The sequence below is a fragment of the Sceloporus occidentalis genome, unplaced genomic scaffold, assembly GCF_023333645.1.
Source record: "Sceloporus occidentalis isolate IW3139 unplaced genomic scaffold, rSceOcc1.0.p SCAF_240, whole genome shotgun sequence".
Taxonomy (NCBI): domain Eukaryota; kingdom Metazoa; phylum Chordata; class Lepidosauria; order Squamata; family Phrynosomatidae; genus Sceloporus; species Sceloporus occidentalis.
The window spans coordinates 1,129,597-1,145,021 of NW_028317220.1; the positions used below are offsets into that span (position 1 = coordinate 1,129,597).

Here is a 15,425-nt window from a genome sequence, read left to right on the forward strand (position 1 = left end):
TGGCTTGCCCACCTTGGCTTTGGACCATGGGGGACGTCGCACGTTGATGTTGCTGCAGCGGTCCCTGGCTCCCTCTACTTGGACGGCCTACCAGAGGGCTTGGTCGGTGTGGGATGCGTTCCTGGCTTCGGCTGACGACTCGTCTTCAACTGAAGGGCGAGTGTTGGCTATGTTGAGGTATCTGGGTGAGGCCTTTGAACAAGGTGTGTCGGTGTCCAGGGTCAATCAGCTGATAGCCGCGGTGTCCTTCAGGTGCAAGTTGGTTGGTGATGCTGATTTTTGTAAAGAATTTCTTGTTCAGCAGGCGCTTCGTGGTTTTCGGAAGGGTTTTCGGACGCGGGATACGCGTAGGCCGGTGACTTTTTCTATTCTGGGTCGGCTCTGTGGCCGTTTGGTTTTGGTTTGTACGGATCTCTATGAACAGGTGTTGTTTCGCGCGGCTTTTGTGGTGGCCTTTTTTGGGGCGACCCGCATTAGTGAGTTGGTCAGCCCGTCGCGAGTCCTGAGCGGTGGACTTCGTCTTGAGGATGTGTGTGTGGGTCGTGACGACGTTCGTCTGGTTATCAGGCGATCTAAAACCGATCAGTCGGGCAGGGGTTTTGCTGTCGTGCTGCGCAAGTTGGTCGGTTCTGACCTCTGTCCTGTGGATTGCTTGGTTCGTTTTTTGCGGTTACGTCCGCAGGTCCCGGGCCCCCTTTTTGTTCACGCTGACGGCTCCTTTTTGTCCCGGTTTCAATTTGTGGCCGTTTTCCGTAAGGGTTTATTGGGTATGGGCCTGTCTCCTGGGGAATTTGCCTCTCATTCCTTCCGTATTGGGGCCGCTACGGAGGCGGCTAGGTGGGGTCTTCCAGAGGCGACGATTATGAGATTGGGGCGTTGGGGTTCTGCTCGCTATCGCTCTTATGTTCGGCCTTCGTTGGTTTAATTGTTTTCTTGCTCTGATGTTTGGTGTTACTTTCTCGCTCTTTTTCAGATCGTGAGCGTTGCCGTGTCTGGATTTTCGGGCACTCCTTCGTCTACTGGGCTGAAAAGAGGGCTGCGGTGCGCGTTCAGGGTACTCAGCTGGGTCTCCCGCTCAGTGATGCTCAGGTTCGCTGGTTTGGGTTTCGGGGCAAGTCTTGGGATTTTGTTCTGTCGGAGTTTTATGCTCGGGCTGCCGTTGGTTCGCCCCCTCATGTTTTGGTGTTGCATGGGGGGGGTAACGATCTTTGCGTGGTTCCTTTGCGGGTGTTAGTTCGGAATATTAAGTGCGACTTGCTGCGGTTGTGGACCCGTTTCCCTGGGCTAGTTGTGGTTTGGTCCCATATCGCCCCTCGGCTGTTTTGGAGGGGGGCAAAATCTCTTCAGGGCGTCAACAGGGCGCGGGTGAAGGTTAATAAATCTATTTCCCGTTTTGTGTCCAGGTTTGGGGGGATAGTTGTGCCCCACCCGGATCTTGAGGGTGATAATTCGTCTTTGTTTCGGGCGGATGGTGTTCATCTGACGGATATAGGTTCTGATATTTGGTTGCTGGATGTTCGTTTCGGTTTGGAGAAGGCGGTTGCTGTGTGGAGGAGCCACTGCATTCAAGTAGGTTCGAATGCATTGGCCGTGGCGGGGAACTGAGGTTCCGGTTGGCTGTTTTAAGGATACTTATTAGTGGTACCTGGTTATAATTGGGTGGTTTCTCATCCGAGGTATGGGAACCGTGTTTATTTGTCACGTTTTGTGGGCGTTTCCCACGGGCACGGTCCCAAGGGAATGAGGGGGCCGTTGTGCTTATGCCACGTGCTGGTGCGGTTTACGGCTCGTGGTTGGGGTGCACGGCAAAAGTTGGTGGCAGCTCCCGGCGGAGGTGGAGCTGTCTGGAAAGGATGTCGGTTTATCCTTAAGGGGTGTGGTAGTAACCTCCATGGGGTGAAGTGTGGTAGTAGGGGTGGAGGGACCCTAAGTCATGGAGGTTACAATGTTACAAAGTTGTGTACGTTTTAAAATTAAAATAAAGTTTTATGTGTTACAGTGATTTTACAATAAATAAAGCTGTGGCCTTTTTTCAAAATCCATTTGGTTGTCCGTCTCATTTATTTTATGGTACAATACATTATGTTTTAAACCCGTTAGCATGACCCACAAGCTGTCAAGTGCTCGGATCAAGTAGGCCCCGGAGACACCACGAAATAGCAGGAGGGGCCCCATGATCCGGCCTTGATTATTGTAAGGGTCAGGCTTGACCTCAGATTGGCCCTAGGCAGATCAAGTGGGCGTGTGGCCATTTGGCTATTTAAGGAAGGCCAGGGGTCGTGGCCTTCCACTTTTAAAATTTTGGAAGCAGTGAAGAAGTTTTTCCCTCCCGCCCGCCCTACTGTTGGTGTGTTGTTTCCGGTTTGTGTCCTTGTGGTGGGGGGCACGTGGGGCAGCTTGACTTCATTGGCGGGGAACTGAGGTTCCGGTTGGCTGTTTTAAGGATACTTATTCGTGGTACCTGGTTATAATTGGGTGGTTTCTCATCCGAGGTATGGGAACCGTGTTTATTTGTCACGTTTTGTGGGCGTTTCCCACGGGCACGGTCCCAAGGGAATGAGGGGGCCGTTGTGCTTATGCCACGTGCTGGTGCGGTTTACGGCTCGTGGTTGGGGTGCACGGCAAAAGTTGGTGGCAGCTCCCGGCGGAGGTGGAGCTGTCTGGAAAGGATGTCGGTTTATCCTTAAGGGGTGTGGTAGTAACCTCCATGGGGTGAAGTGTGGTAGTAGGGGTGGAGGGACCCTAAGTCATGGAGGTTACAATGTTACAAAGTTGTGTACGTTTTAAAATTCAAACAAAGTTTTATGTGTCACAGTGATTTTACAATAAATAAAGCTGTGGCCTTTTTTCAAAATCCATTTGGTTGTCCGTCTCATTTATTTTATGGTACAATACATTATGTTTTAAACCCGTTAGCATGACCCACAAGCTGTCAAGTGCTCGGATCATGCTCACATACACTGTTACAGAGACATTCATGCTCCCTCACCCTTACACATAGACATTCATGCTCACATACACTGTTACAGAGACATTCATGCTCCCTCACCCTTACACATAGACATTCATGCTCACATACACTGTTACAGAGACATTCATGCTCACTCACCCTTCCACATAGACATTCATGCTCAAAATATATTTTCTGTAAGATATAACAAAATATTTTTCTGTATGATTACGTGTGATGTAAAGTGGAATAGCCTCTGGGTTTAAGTCACTTAAATGCAAAAAAAAAAACCATGTCAGTGGTGACATTAAGTCACATAAAAATGATGTATTTCCAATCTTTAATCAATGTGCATTGCTATAGAATGCTTGATTCTTGTTTTGGAATCCACACAAGATATGAAATCTGAGATCGGTCTAAGCTTTTCCTTCAAGCATGCGAGCACGGTTTAATTGTTTTATTATTCAACATAAAATTTCCAGGTACTTAAAATCTAAATTTGTAAAATATAGCAAGGAAAAGGTATTTTTGCCAAATAGTAAAAGGAATTTTATTGGTGTAACAGTGCTATCCGCGTCAGGTTGGGTCTCTACTCTCCCTTGTTGAATTTGTCCTCATCAGTGTTCAAAAGCAAAGGAAATCTCCTCCCTGCGCAGATTCCAGATCTGATTTAGAGCACGGTGGTTGCCCATCAGACGGGACTGGGGTCTACTCGTGATCTTTTTCGTAGATACCAGTGAATGAAAACCACCAGCGGTCCCATAACCATTACAATGGCCGCACTCATTATCACTGCCACTAATGTTGTTTGAGGGATCCGGATGAATGAGGCGTTCTGTAAGTCTACACTTGGGGAGTCAGATCTTACGCATGAGTTGTCTTTTCCATTATATTCGTATAAAGGGGAACAGGAAGTGCAATTATTGGCAGACGACCCTTTACACGTAAAGCAGGATGGGTGGCAAGCGGCACAAGAACGAACAAGGTGAAAGCTGCTGGGCTCTGACACCTCCGCTCTCTGCGTAGACTTAAAGTATTTGGCAGGGCAGTAAGATAGACAGAGCTTTCCAAAGGTATAATATGGTGCCAAACATTCTATGCACGACCCATTTCTATCCCGCCTCAGACACTTTCTCATGACAGACTTCTTGATTTTCCTGGACATCATGTGTTCATCTGTCCCGTACAAAATCAACGTGACGTGATGTAGAAATCCGTGGTTGGTGTAGCTTCCTCTGTTCCTAAATTCTAAGGTCCAAAGGCCCAATGGATTTTCATCCCAAGATTGTGTGGTCATGAAGGACCAATCTCTGTACCCATCAGTGCTGGTATCATGTGGTCTCTTGCCCATCAGCACAGAACGGGTGCCCATAGGACTGGTAAGATAGATTTCCAGGTCACCTCTGCGACTGTAGCTGAGGGTCATTTGGGCTTGGACATGCTCAAGGGATGTTATGTGATTGGGGGACCCAGAACAGGCAGTGACATTGTAAGTCAAAATCAGATCTGAATGCACTCTTTTAGGGGTGCTCACAATTGTTATGAGGCACTTTCTTTGAGGCTGCGTTGTCTCCCATGTTTCGGCCAGCTCCACTACTCGTCCAGCATGCAAGAGTCCGTAGCCGAAAAAGTGGCTCACTTTTCTTCCCACTCCATTTATGACCCAATCGTCAGCCATTAGGTGGGCAGGACTGGACGCTCTTACCACGATATGTTGTATATCCCTCCATGTAAGAGCTGGGTTTGCCTCCAATGCCAAAGCAAGGATCCCGGCAGCAAGTGGAGTGGCGGCTGAAGTCCCGGTGTGTTTATCTGTACACGTGTGGCGTATATCAGTGGTGATAAAAGTCTCTTCCTCACCACCACCGCTGCTGTAAGTGCTTGTAAGTTTGCATGCACACGCCTCACTGTACCAAGGGACTGTTCCATGATTTGTGACACCCCCAACAGCAACAGTGTAGATACTGTTGGAGTAGCCGTCACTGTTGCAGTTGTCATTCCTGCCACCGTTTCCAGATGCCCAAACAAAGATAGATCCAAGGCCACGGCGGCCATTTAGTATTCCTTTGTAAAAAGCCTCAGAAGACAACACTCCTGGTCCATCCAGTACCTTTCCATCATCAGTGGGACCCCAGCTGGCGCTATAAATGTCAATATGCTGTGGGTTCAAACTCAACGACTGAGCTTCAACAAAGTCTGTGACTATCCCATCCAGCATTCGCACACCTCCTATTCTAGCGTTGTATGCTACTCCAGCGCCGCAGATATCATTATTGGCAACCGCAGCCACCTCGCCTGCACAGCGGGTCCCGTGGTTGGTCTCATTAGATGAGTTATATCGGGGCTGAGGGTCAGGATCGTCGTCATTAAAATCATAACTCGCTTCCGGATCATAGTTTAATGCGAGATCGGGGTGGTCCTTTTCAAGCCCATCATCCAGAACGGTCACCACCACGCCTCGTCCGGTATATCCACGGTTCCAAGCAGTCTGGATGCCTAAGTCAAGATTTTTACCCAGGTACCACTGCAAGCTGAAGAGGGGGTCTGTGGGAACCATACTAGGCTGTCTTTTCTCCCTTCTCCTCAGCGTCTGCTGCTCAAACCAGCTAACCTTGGGTTCTTTTTTCAGTTGAATATTTCTACCCCAGTGAGGGCTGAAGGATTTCCTTTGAATGCCACGATGAGATAAATGGTAGAAATCACTGCCAAGCACCACCTGGCCAAGGTTGATGAAACCGAATTTCTGTGCAATACGTTCTGCCTCTACAGAGCCATCAGGTATGTGCACAGCCCAGCTATTTGTGTAAATCTCCAAAGTAAAGATCACATGGATCAGAACAGTAACAACGAAAACCAGAGCTATGCTCCTCATCTTGTACTGTCAGCTTACAAAAGCATCTGTTGGCCTAACGGCCAGTGCTTTTATAACCTACACTATGTCACAGTAGAAGGGCGTGGCACATCTGTTACATCACAATAGCAGGGCGGGGCTCGGAACTCTCAGCGACAAGCCGGCTAGACAACGCTTACAGTTATGATGTCAATATATAATTCTGAAACAGTAGTGTGTGATTATATATATATATATATATACACGGTATATACACACACACACATATATATATATCACACACAGACTACCATTCTAAAATGTGGGGTCACTTGGAAAATAAATGTCTAGCTGTAACAATTGCAAAAGGGGTTTTCTAATGATTGATTAGCCTTTTAAATTTAAACTTGGATTAAACACAACGTGCCGTTGGAACGCAGCTACAATCATTCAGTCATTTATAACATTAATGATGCCTGTGCTGTATTTCTGATGCATTTCATGTCATTTTAATAGACAACATTCGTTTTCTTACAAAAAGAGAGACAGATCTATGTGACCTCGTACTTTTGAATGGTAGAGTATATATATATATAATTATAATTATATATATATATATATATATATATTGCCAAGAGAACGCCAAGTATAAACAAAACCCTTGGGGACTCTAATCAAGATAATCTAACAGAGTAATAAAGTGACATTTAAAGAAGCGACGTGATTAAGGGTTCAAAATGGTGTAAAAAAGGCACGAGAAGACAAGCAGTCGCAGGGTCGGCCCCTGTACTTACGCCACTGACCAAGATGGCTCCGGATATAAAAACATCAAATCCATGGCATGTAGCTGTATGTCCTGACTGAGTGGTGGCGGTTAACACAGTAAGGGAATATAGATATGAATGGGATCGGCATATTGTTATCCCGACTCCTGAGTGAAGATGCGAGTCTGCAGTCAAACTCTATTCCTATGTTTCTTTTTTTTTTTGATTCCCATTGCTATGTTTCATGTACAAAGTGAAATATGTTTTAATGATCCCTTTTTTTCCCAGTGTGATACCCACAGTGTTAGCAAATGCATACACACGTATATAACCCTGGGGGGACCTGTGGGATCAATAAGGATGTCCTCCATGATGAGAGAGGCACAACCAGGGTTCATGGAATTTTATTAAGGAGAAAAACTACACAAAATCCTGATCCGTTTCATACATTTATTATACATCTATGCACAGACATGTAGTACATACATATATTCCATTTAATCTGTAATAATTGAAAACTGTTCAGATCTTTAGTCATAATATAAACAAAAGCCACATAATAGCTTGATTTATACTTTCTATGCCGACTATCCGTTTTAATGGGTTAACTACTTCCATGTCTGCTTATGGTGAACATTTCGCCCTCACAAACACGGCAGCTCCTTGAGATGAGGTACAGATGGCAGACCGCGCGGAGGGCACTGGGTGTACAGAACGGCACTAGAAGCATGAAATAAATACGTTAAAAAAAAAACACTGTATTTGTTGTTCGGTTTTGTTTATAATCCAGTCCCTCGTTTGATTGCTGCTAAAACACCGACATGTTTAGTGCGGCTGGTAACAGGCGGTGACCCGCCAACACGTCCTCTTCATGCGGAAGCTTTATATATATACGAGACCAGAGTTCTCCTCATTCCACGGTAAGCTGGACACTGTCACTTTGACCGTGCTGATCGTGTTTCCGTGCTGAAAAACATCAAGAATATTATCTTTTATTTATAATATAATATATATTTAGAATATATTCCTATAGTCCATACATTCAGAGTCTGACAAAACTAGAACTGACAGATTAAAAACGATCATTTACGTTAAGTAAATAGAGACCGGTCCGTAAACTTACAGTCTAGAGGATATTTCGATTCAATGGCCACCATCCTAGATTAAAACGCAAAAATTAACACATCTACCACTTTTGCTCCGGTTACATAGTTACATAGTTACATAGGCTGAAAAAAGACATGCGTCCATCAAGTTCAGCCTTTCCTATATCTGTTAATTTGTTGCTGTTTGATCCAAAAGAAGGCAAAAAACCCTGGCTTCGCTCTTTCCAATTTTGCACTAACCAGGGAAAAAAATTCCTTCTTGACCCCAAAATGGCAGTCAGATTTCTCCTTGGATCAATAAGCTGTTTCCCCATAATTAAAGATTATATCCCTGAATATTATGTTTTTCCAGGTATCCATCCAGTTGCAGTTTAAACGTCTGTACAGACTCTGATAAAACTACCTCTGCAGGCAGAGAATTCCACATCCTTACTGCCCTTACTGTAAAAAACCCTTTCCTCTGCTTTAGTCTAAATCTCCTTTCTTCCAGTCTAAATGCATGACCACGTGTCCTATGCATAGTCCTGTTTATGAACAGATTTCCACACAATGGTTTGTATTGGCCCCGAATATATTTATATAATGCTATCATACCCCTCTGAGGCGACGTTTTTCTAAACTAAACAGATTTAAATTAGTTAACCTTTCTTCATAACTATATTGCTCCATTCCTTTTATTAATTTTGTAGCCCGCCTCTGCACCCTTTCTAGTGCTATGATATCCTTCTTTAGAAAAGGCGCCCAAAATTGCACAGCATATTCAAGGTGCGGCCTTACCATTGATTTATACAGAGGCAAAATTATATCTTTATTCCGCGACTTGATGCCCCTTTTTATACACGACAATACCTTACTGGCCTTAGCAACCGCAGACTGACACTGCACATTGTTGCCTAGTTTGTTGTCTATAACAATTCCCAAATCCTTCTCATTTGTCATTACCCCTAATTCACTACCGTTTAGGGTGTAGGTTGCTTGTGCATTCGCTACCCCGAAGTGCATAACTTTACATTTATCTACATTGAATTTCATCTGCCATTTGAGTGCCCAGTCCCCCAGTCTATCTAGATCCCTCTGCAGCACATTAATATCCTGCTCGCCCTGTATAACTTTACCTAGTTTTGTGTCATCTGCAAACACAGAAACATGACTTTCAAAGCCTCCTGCCAGGTCATTTATAAATATGTTGAATAAAATTGGTCCCAGAACAGAACCCTGAGGGACACCACTTACCACTTTTGACCAGCTTGAAAATTTACCATTTATAACAACTCTCTGTTCTCAACCTCTAAGCCGATGTTCTACCCAAGAACAAGAATTTGCATCTAGGCCAATTTCCTTCAGTTTGAATACTAACCTATTGTGTGGAACCGAGTCAAACGCCTTGGCAAAAACCAAGTAGATTCCATCCACCGCGACCCCCTGATCCACACTTCTACTACCATCTACCATCTTAGCTTCTAGAACTTCCTTGTCATTGACATGACCACCATACTACCTCTCACCCCATCACTGATACCCCCACACCACCTCTCACCCTTCCTCTGTGCCTTATGTTTGTCACCCCATTCCCTCAAGATTGTAAGCTTGCAGGGTCCTCTCCACCAAATGTATCGGTTTGTCTCGTCAGACCCCTTGAATTTATGTATTGTATTAAGCGCTGCGTAAACTGTTGGCGCTATATAAATAAAAGATAATAATAATAATAATAATAATAAGATTATTAAGGCAGAGAACCAATTAACACTTTTCTGTTATAATATAGGGGGTTTTAATTTTTTATTTTATAATGAAATTAATAAAACACATAATATTCATAACTCTACCAAACTCAAACTATCTCTGCCAGCCTCATCCAAAAAAAGCATGCTGTATTTTTTATAATACAATACAAGGCAGTTAAAGGGGGCATATTAATCACTGAATGTTTAACTAGACTTTAGTACATGGACCAAAAATGATTTGGACACAATTTCAATTTTTCCTTTCCTGCACCTTTCGGTTTGGATGAGATTCAGGGTTTTTTTTTTGGTTTTTTTTTTATTATTATTATTATTATTATTATTATTATTATTATTATTATTAGTGCTCCATTCACTATCACACTCTCAATGTCCTCATACCTTTTTCGCCAGCCAGCATAGCCGAGCAGAAATCAGGAAGAAGATGACCAAGAAAGAAGATGGGGACACGGAAGAGATTAATGGGAAAATGTGTGCTGACGACCTATAGGATATGCCACAGCGTTTCGGCAGTGAAACAACTTATTTTCTCTTATTATACCCTATAGGGATTCATCTGTCATTCTCTAGCACACAGCTATATTTTCACTTAATCTGACTCTTAGAACCTGTGACTGTACTAAGTATGTGTGTACCAAAATCTACGTTTTATTCCTATGAACACTGACCCAGTGCTGTCATTCCGTAGGGGGAAAAAAAAAAGATATAATTTCACTTAGTTTGACTCCAGAAAAAAACACAAAACATCTTATTACATTGGACATTTAACCATTTAACATTTAATCATTCATCTGTCACTCCCTAAAACACAGCAATTGTTTAAAATGCTATAAAGGGTGATAATGGCTCACATGCAGGGTTCTCAACTACTAATGTGTTAACTGCTCCAATTTAATTGTACAGCGCATCTTAATTTCTTTCTCTGAACAGATAAAGGGTAATAATAATTCCATCTAATCTAACTACCGCATTTGCTCGATTATAAGACGACCCTGATTATAAGACGACCCCCCAAATCTGAATATTAATTTAGGAAAAAAAGAAAAAGCCTGAATATAAGACGACCCTAAAGGAAAAAAGTTTTACCAGAAAATGTTAATTCATGTAAACTATTTTTTTTATAAAGCTATGATTGAGAAAAATATTTTTTTTGTTTTTATTTCCTTGTATTTTCCAACCTGTCCCCCAGTTACGCACATCTGCCCCCAGGCTTGCCACTCCAATATGGCACTGTGGCCCATGATATGCCTTTTAACCCTCTATATGCCACTGTGCCCCATGGTATGCCTTTTGACCCCCTATGTGCCACTCTGCCTCCAGAAATGCCTTATACCCCTAAATGCCACTCTGGCATTTAGGGGGTTAAAATGCATATTATGGGGCAGAGTGGCATATAGGGAGGTATAAGGCATTCCAGGAGGCAGAGTGGAATTAAGGGAGTTAAAAGGCATTGTATAGAGCACTCTGCCTCCAGAAATGCCTTATACCCCTATATGCCACTCTGGCATTTAGGGGGTTAAAAGGCATATTATGGGGCAGAGTGGCATATAGGGAGGTGAAATGCCTTATACCTCCCTATATGCCACTCTGCCCCATAATATGCTTTTTAACCCCCTAAGTGCCAGAGTGGCATATAGGGGTATAAGGCATTCCAGAAATGCCCTATGCCCCCATTTAACACACACACACACACACACACACACACACACTTACTTACTTACCGGTGCTTCCAATTTCCTGCTGTTTTGCCGGGGCAGCGGGTTAACATCTCCTTCCGCTGCAGCGGGGTTTGTTGGCAGCGGGGTTTGTCTGCGTCCGTCTCATATAGCTTCCCTGGCTGTCAGAGATCAGAGTTCCCCGCACCGGTGCGAGGAACTCTGATCTCTGACAGCCGGGGAAGGTATACGCGACGGACGCAGACAACCCCCGCTGCTAGCCACACCTCCTTCCGGCTGCAGCGGACGTTGTGTACGCGGATCGCTGCCCCGGCAACACAGCAGGAAGCACCGGTAAGTGTGTGTATGGGGGGGGAGACAGGAGGATCCAGGTCCCCTGCAGCGGTGCGGGGGATCTGGATCTTAGTCTCATAATCAGACCTCTATTTGAGGTCTGATTAGAAGACGACCCCGATTAGAAGACCCAAAATGTGGGGTCACTTTCATGTATCAATTGCAAAAGGTTTTTTTAACGATTGATTAGCCTTTTAAACTTGGATTAGCAAACACAACGTGCCGTTGGAACGCAGGAAAGATGGGTGAGATAAAGAGCCTCAAGAGTTATTCCATTAAAAATCACCAAAAAAGAATACCAGCTCTTCATCTAAACCCAGAGAAAGATGGGAAAGGGCAGACCTCCTGGAAGTATAATCTGTCGGCACTAAAGAGATTACCTGCTAGCCATACTGACCACAGAACATAATAAAACAAAACAAAAGTACACTCAGCACTGGAGATACATAATAATGTCGATCCTTAACCCCTTAAGGACCGGGCTCATTTTTCGTTTTGTACCCTGTGGGACCGAGGCTGTTTTGACACTTTTGTGGTGCTTGTGTTCAGCTGTAATTTTCTCCTCACCCATTTAGTGTACCCACATAAGTTATATATTGTTTTTTTCAGGACAAGATGGGCTTTCTTCAGATATCATTATTTTGATCGTATCATCTTATTTACTATAAAAAAAATAAAAAAAACATGGTGAAAAATTGAAAAAAAACCACATTTTATGACTTTTATTTGAAAAATCTTTTACTCACCTAAAAAAGCAAGTAAAAAAACTAGCTAAATAGATTCTACTACTTGTCCTGAGTTTAGAAATACCCAATGTTTTTATGTTTTTTTGCTGTTTTTTGTAAGTTATAGGGCAATAAGTACAAGCAGCGTTTTATGATTTCCAAATCTTTTTTAACAAATCTGGTCAGTCTGCCTCCATCTCCTCTTTGGAACATCTTTGAAGCCGGTTAACTCAATTTAACCCATTCAAACCATATATTTTTGAAAACTAGACACCCCAGGGTATTCCAAATGCTGTTATTTTAACCCTTTCCATGCACCAATTATACAACTACACTTTGTCAAACTTTGTAATAGTAATTTTTTTTATTTCTTTTTCCACACAAATTGTACTTTAGTTATAGATATACAGGTGCTGGTATATGCCACTGTCAAACAACACCCCAATATGTGTTCAGCAACATCTCCTGAGTACAGCGATACCCCACATGCATGGGTTTGTCAGATTGTTTGGCTGGTAAAAGGCTACTTTTGGGGCATGCGTAATTCAGGTGGTCATTTGGTCATTGTGCCTCCCTCTCCTCTTTGGAATATCTTTGAAGCCGGTTAACTCAATTTAACCCATTCAAACCATATATTTTTGAAAACTAGACACCCCAGGGTATTCCAAATGCTGTTATTTTAACCCTTTCCATTTACCAATTATAGAACTACACTTTGTCAAACTTTGTAATAGTAATTTTTTTTATTTTTTTTTCCACACAAATTGTACTTTAGTTATAGATATACAGGTCCTGGTATATGCCACTGTCAAACAACATGCCAATGTGTGTTCAGGAACATCTCCTGAGCGCAGTGATACCCCACATGCATGGGTTTGTCGGGTTGTTTCAGATTTAAAATGCCACATTTGGGAAGTGCGCTTTTTTTCTCCATTTTGGTCAGTCTGTACCTATGCTCTATCTTTGAGCTAGGCCACTCCAATTTACCCCATCATTTTTTTTTTATATATTAGACACCCCTTGGGTATTTGAAGTGCTTTTATTTTAACTCTTTGTTGAGATTTTTGAGAAATTTTAGCACTTGCTCAAAATAATAAACTTTATTTTTTAATTTTATTTTATTTTTTTAATACTTTTTTATATTTTTTTTTACACATTTTGCTGGTACTGGATGGTTCATCTAGTGACATCACTGCATAATTATTTTTAAATGTTAGCACATTTTTTTAAAAAAAAATTTTCCATTTTTTTTTTATTTTTTTTTGAATATTTTACTAATCACATAGTGATTAGAAAGCTGGGCTCCATTGACTTGCATGGTTGAATGCAGTACCTGTATTCAACCAGCAAGTGGAGCCAGTTCTCTAGAGGGTCTGGAGACCCTCTAGCGAACTTTTTCGTCTTTATTGTTTTAGTTCCCGGGCCGCCGCCATCTTGCTTGATGGCGAAGATCACCGGCAGCGGCGGCTGTGACCGCTCTCCGGAGCGGTCACAGCCCACCCAGAGGTAAGTGTTTGGTGTCGCTGGATGCCTCCTGATCGAGGCATTACAGCTACACCATTTAAGTTTAGGAGGCGATCGTTGATCGCCTCCTAAACGCTTTTAAAACGGGCGTCCGCCGCCATACAATGTATGGCGGCTGTTGACGCCCCGGGGAGGGGCCAGACATGGCCCCCGATGCCGATCTCGGCCTTGCTGAATGCCTCGACATCGAGGCATTGCAGCAAGGCCGTTTAAGCGAAGAAAGTGATCCTTGATCACTTTCTAAGCTTATTTAATTTTTAAACGGTTCAGGACCGCCAAAGGTCATTTAGTGACCTTCTTGTTATGACGGTCCTGAACCGGCAAAGGTCGCGAAGGGGTTAAAAGAAGGAAAAAAAAACAAGCACTATAATAGAATATCTGGAACAGACACATCGCGGACCCCTTCTGGCACACTAACTGTGAATAACGGTCAGGGACCCAGAACCTCCTCTAATGATCACACAAACCGCTATCTCCAGCGGCGCACACAGGCGCGGACCCGCATACATCTCCACACGGCCGACATAACAGTAACAACACGGCAACACCGTAAACTACACGGGTGTACACAACAATCTCCTGACCATACAAAGTGCTCGTGTTACTCCGGGACACAAGAATTATAGCAAAACATTCCTATTAGAAGGAGGACATCCTAAGAGGAATGTAATAGTCTTAAAACTTTAAGATGTAGGGTTTATAAAAATTCAAAAAAAAATCACTTTTTATGCCCCTTTTATTATAGTCTACGGCCTACGGCCTTCCTTTTTATCCTCCCTGTTAGCATGTACCATGTTTCAGTTCTCTTATGACATAAATGAGCTCTAATGACGCCATATAATTACTAATTCACGCAAACACGAACATTACAAATGAGTGTGAATGTGCAGGTGAAACCTGTGACAGCCGGTAGCGCGGATGCAGAATAAAGGTATTTGGCGGTACTACAGACTTCCAAGAGCCCCAACACCGGCCCATTTAAACATAAAGGCATGCGGTCACCTGCTCACTAAACCGGCTCTCCTTGGCATTCTGTACCGGCGGGGCGACCACGAACCCCAAACACACAGGGAGCAGGAGCGGGTTCATGTCCTGTCACTCGTACCGGAGTCCCTCACAGCATTCTGACACAACGTCGCTTCCTGCTTCCTGCTCAACTGGCGAGAAAAGAGCGCTGGGATTGGTCCACGCATTCTAGCGGCTGAATGCTCGCTCATTATTGGTCAGAACTGATGACACGTCCTCCCAATAGCAATGCGCACCCGCCATCTTTATTCCTGGCAGCGATTACGCTACTGTTCGTGATCTGTCGCTTTTTCATTTATCTGTTTTGTGTACGGAATTCGTGTGGATTCTCATAACACTGTCTATATGTTTATTATCTGAAGCAAAACGATTGTTGAATAAAATAAATATTGTTTCCAATATATAATACTTTATCAATGCTCACTCACCCTTACACATAGACATTCATGCTCAAAATATATTTTCTGTAAGATATAACAAAATATTTTTCTGTATGTGATGTAAGGATAAAAATAAAAATAGAGATGTTTGTTGCACTCACAAGTGTATTAGAAATAGAAAGCTCGTCAAAAATCCATACTTTCTTTCGTCTTAGGAGCTTCTGTGTAGAAGATAAGAAACGAAATAGTGCAATAAAAACGATATTGTTTAATGAATATAGATGTCCCAAGACACTGTATAAAATGTAATAAATTCTCGTTTTCCGATTTTAAAGTAATAGGGATAGATTTAGTATCCCCCCACTGGCG

At 43.2% G+C, this 15,425-nt stretch overlaps 1 pseudogene; it reads right to left on the bottom strand.

Moving 5' to 3' along the window:
• Window positions 1-969: 969 nt before the first annotated feature.
• LOC149276427 (proprotein convertase subtilisin/kexin type 4 pseudogene) lies at window positions 970-5,822 on the bottom strand (annotated as a pseudogene).
• Between the last annotated feature and the right edge of the window lie 9,603 nt (window positions 5,823-15,425).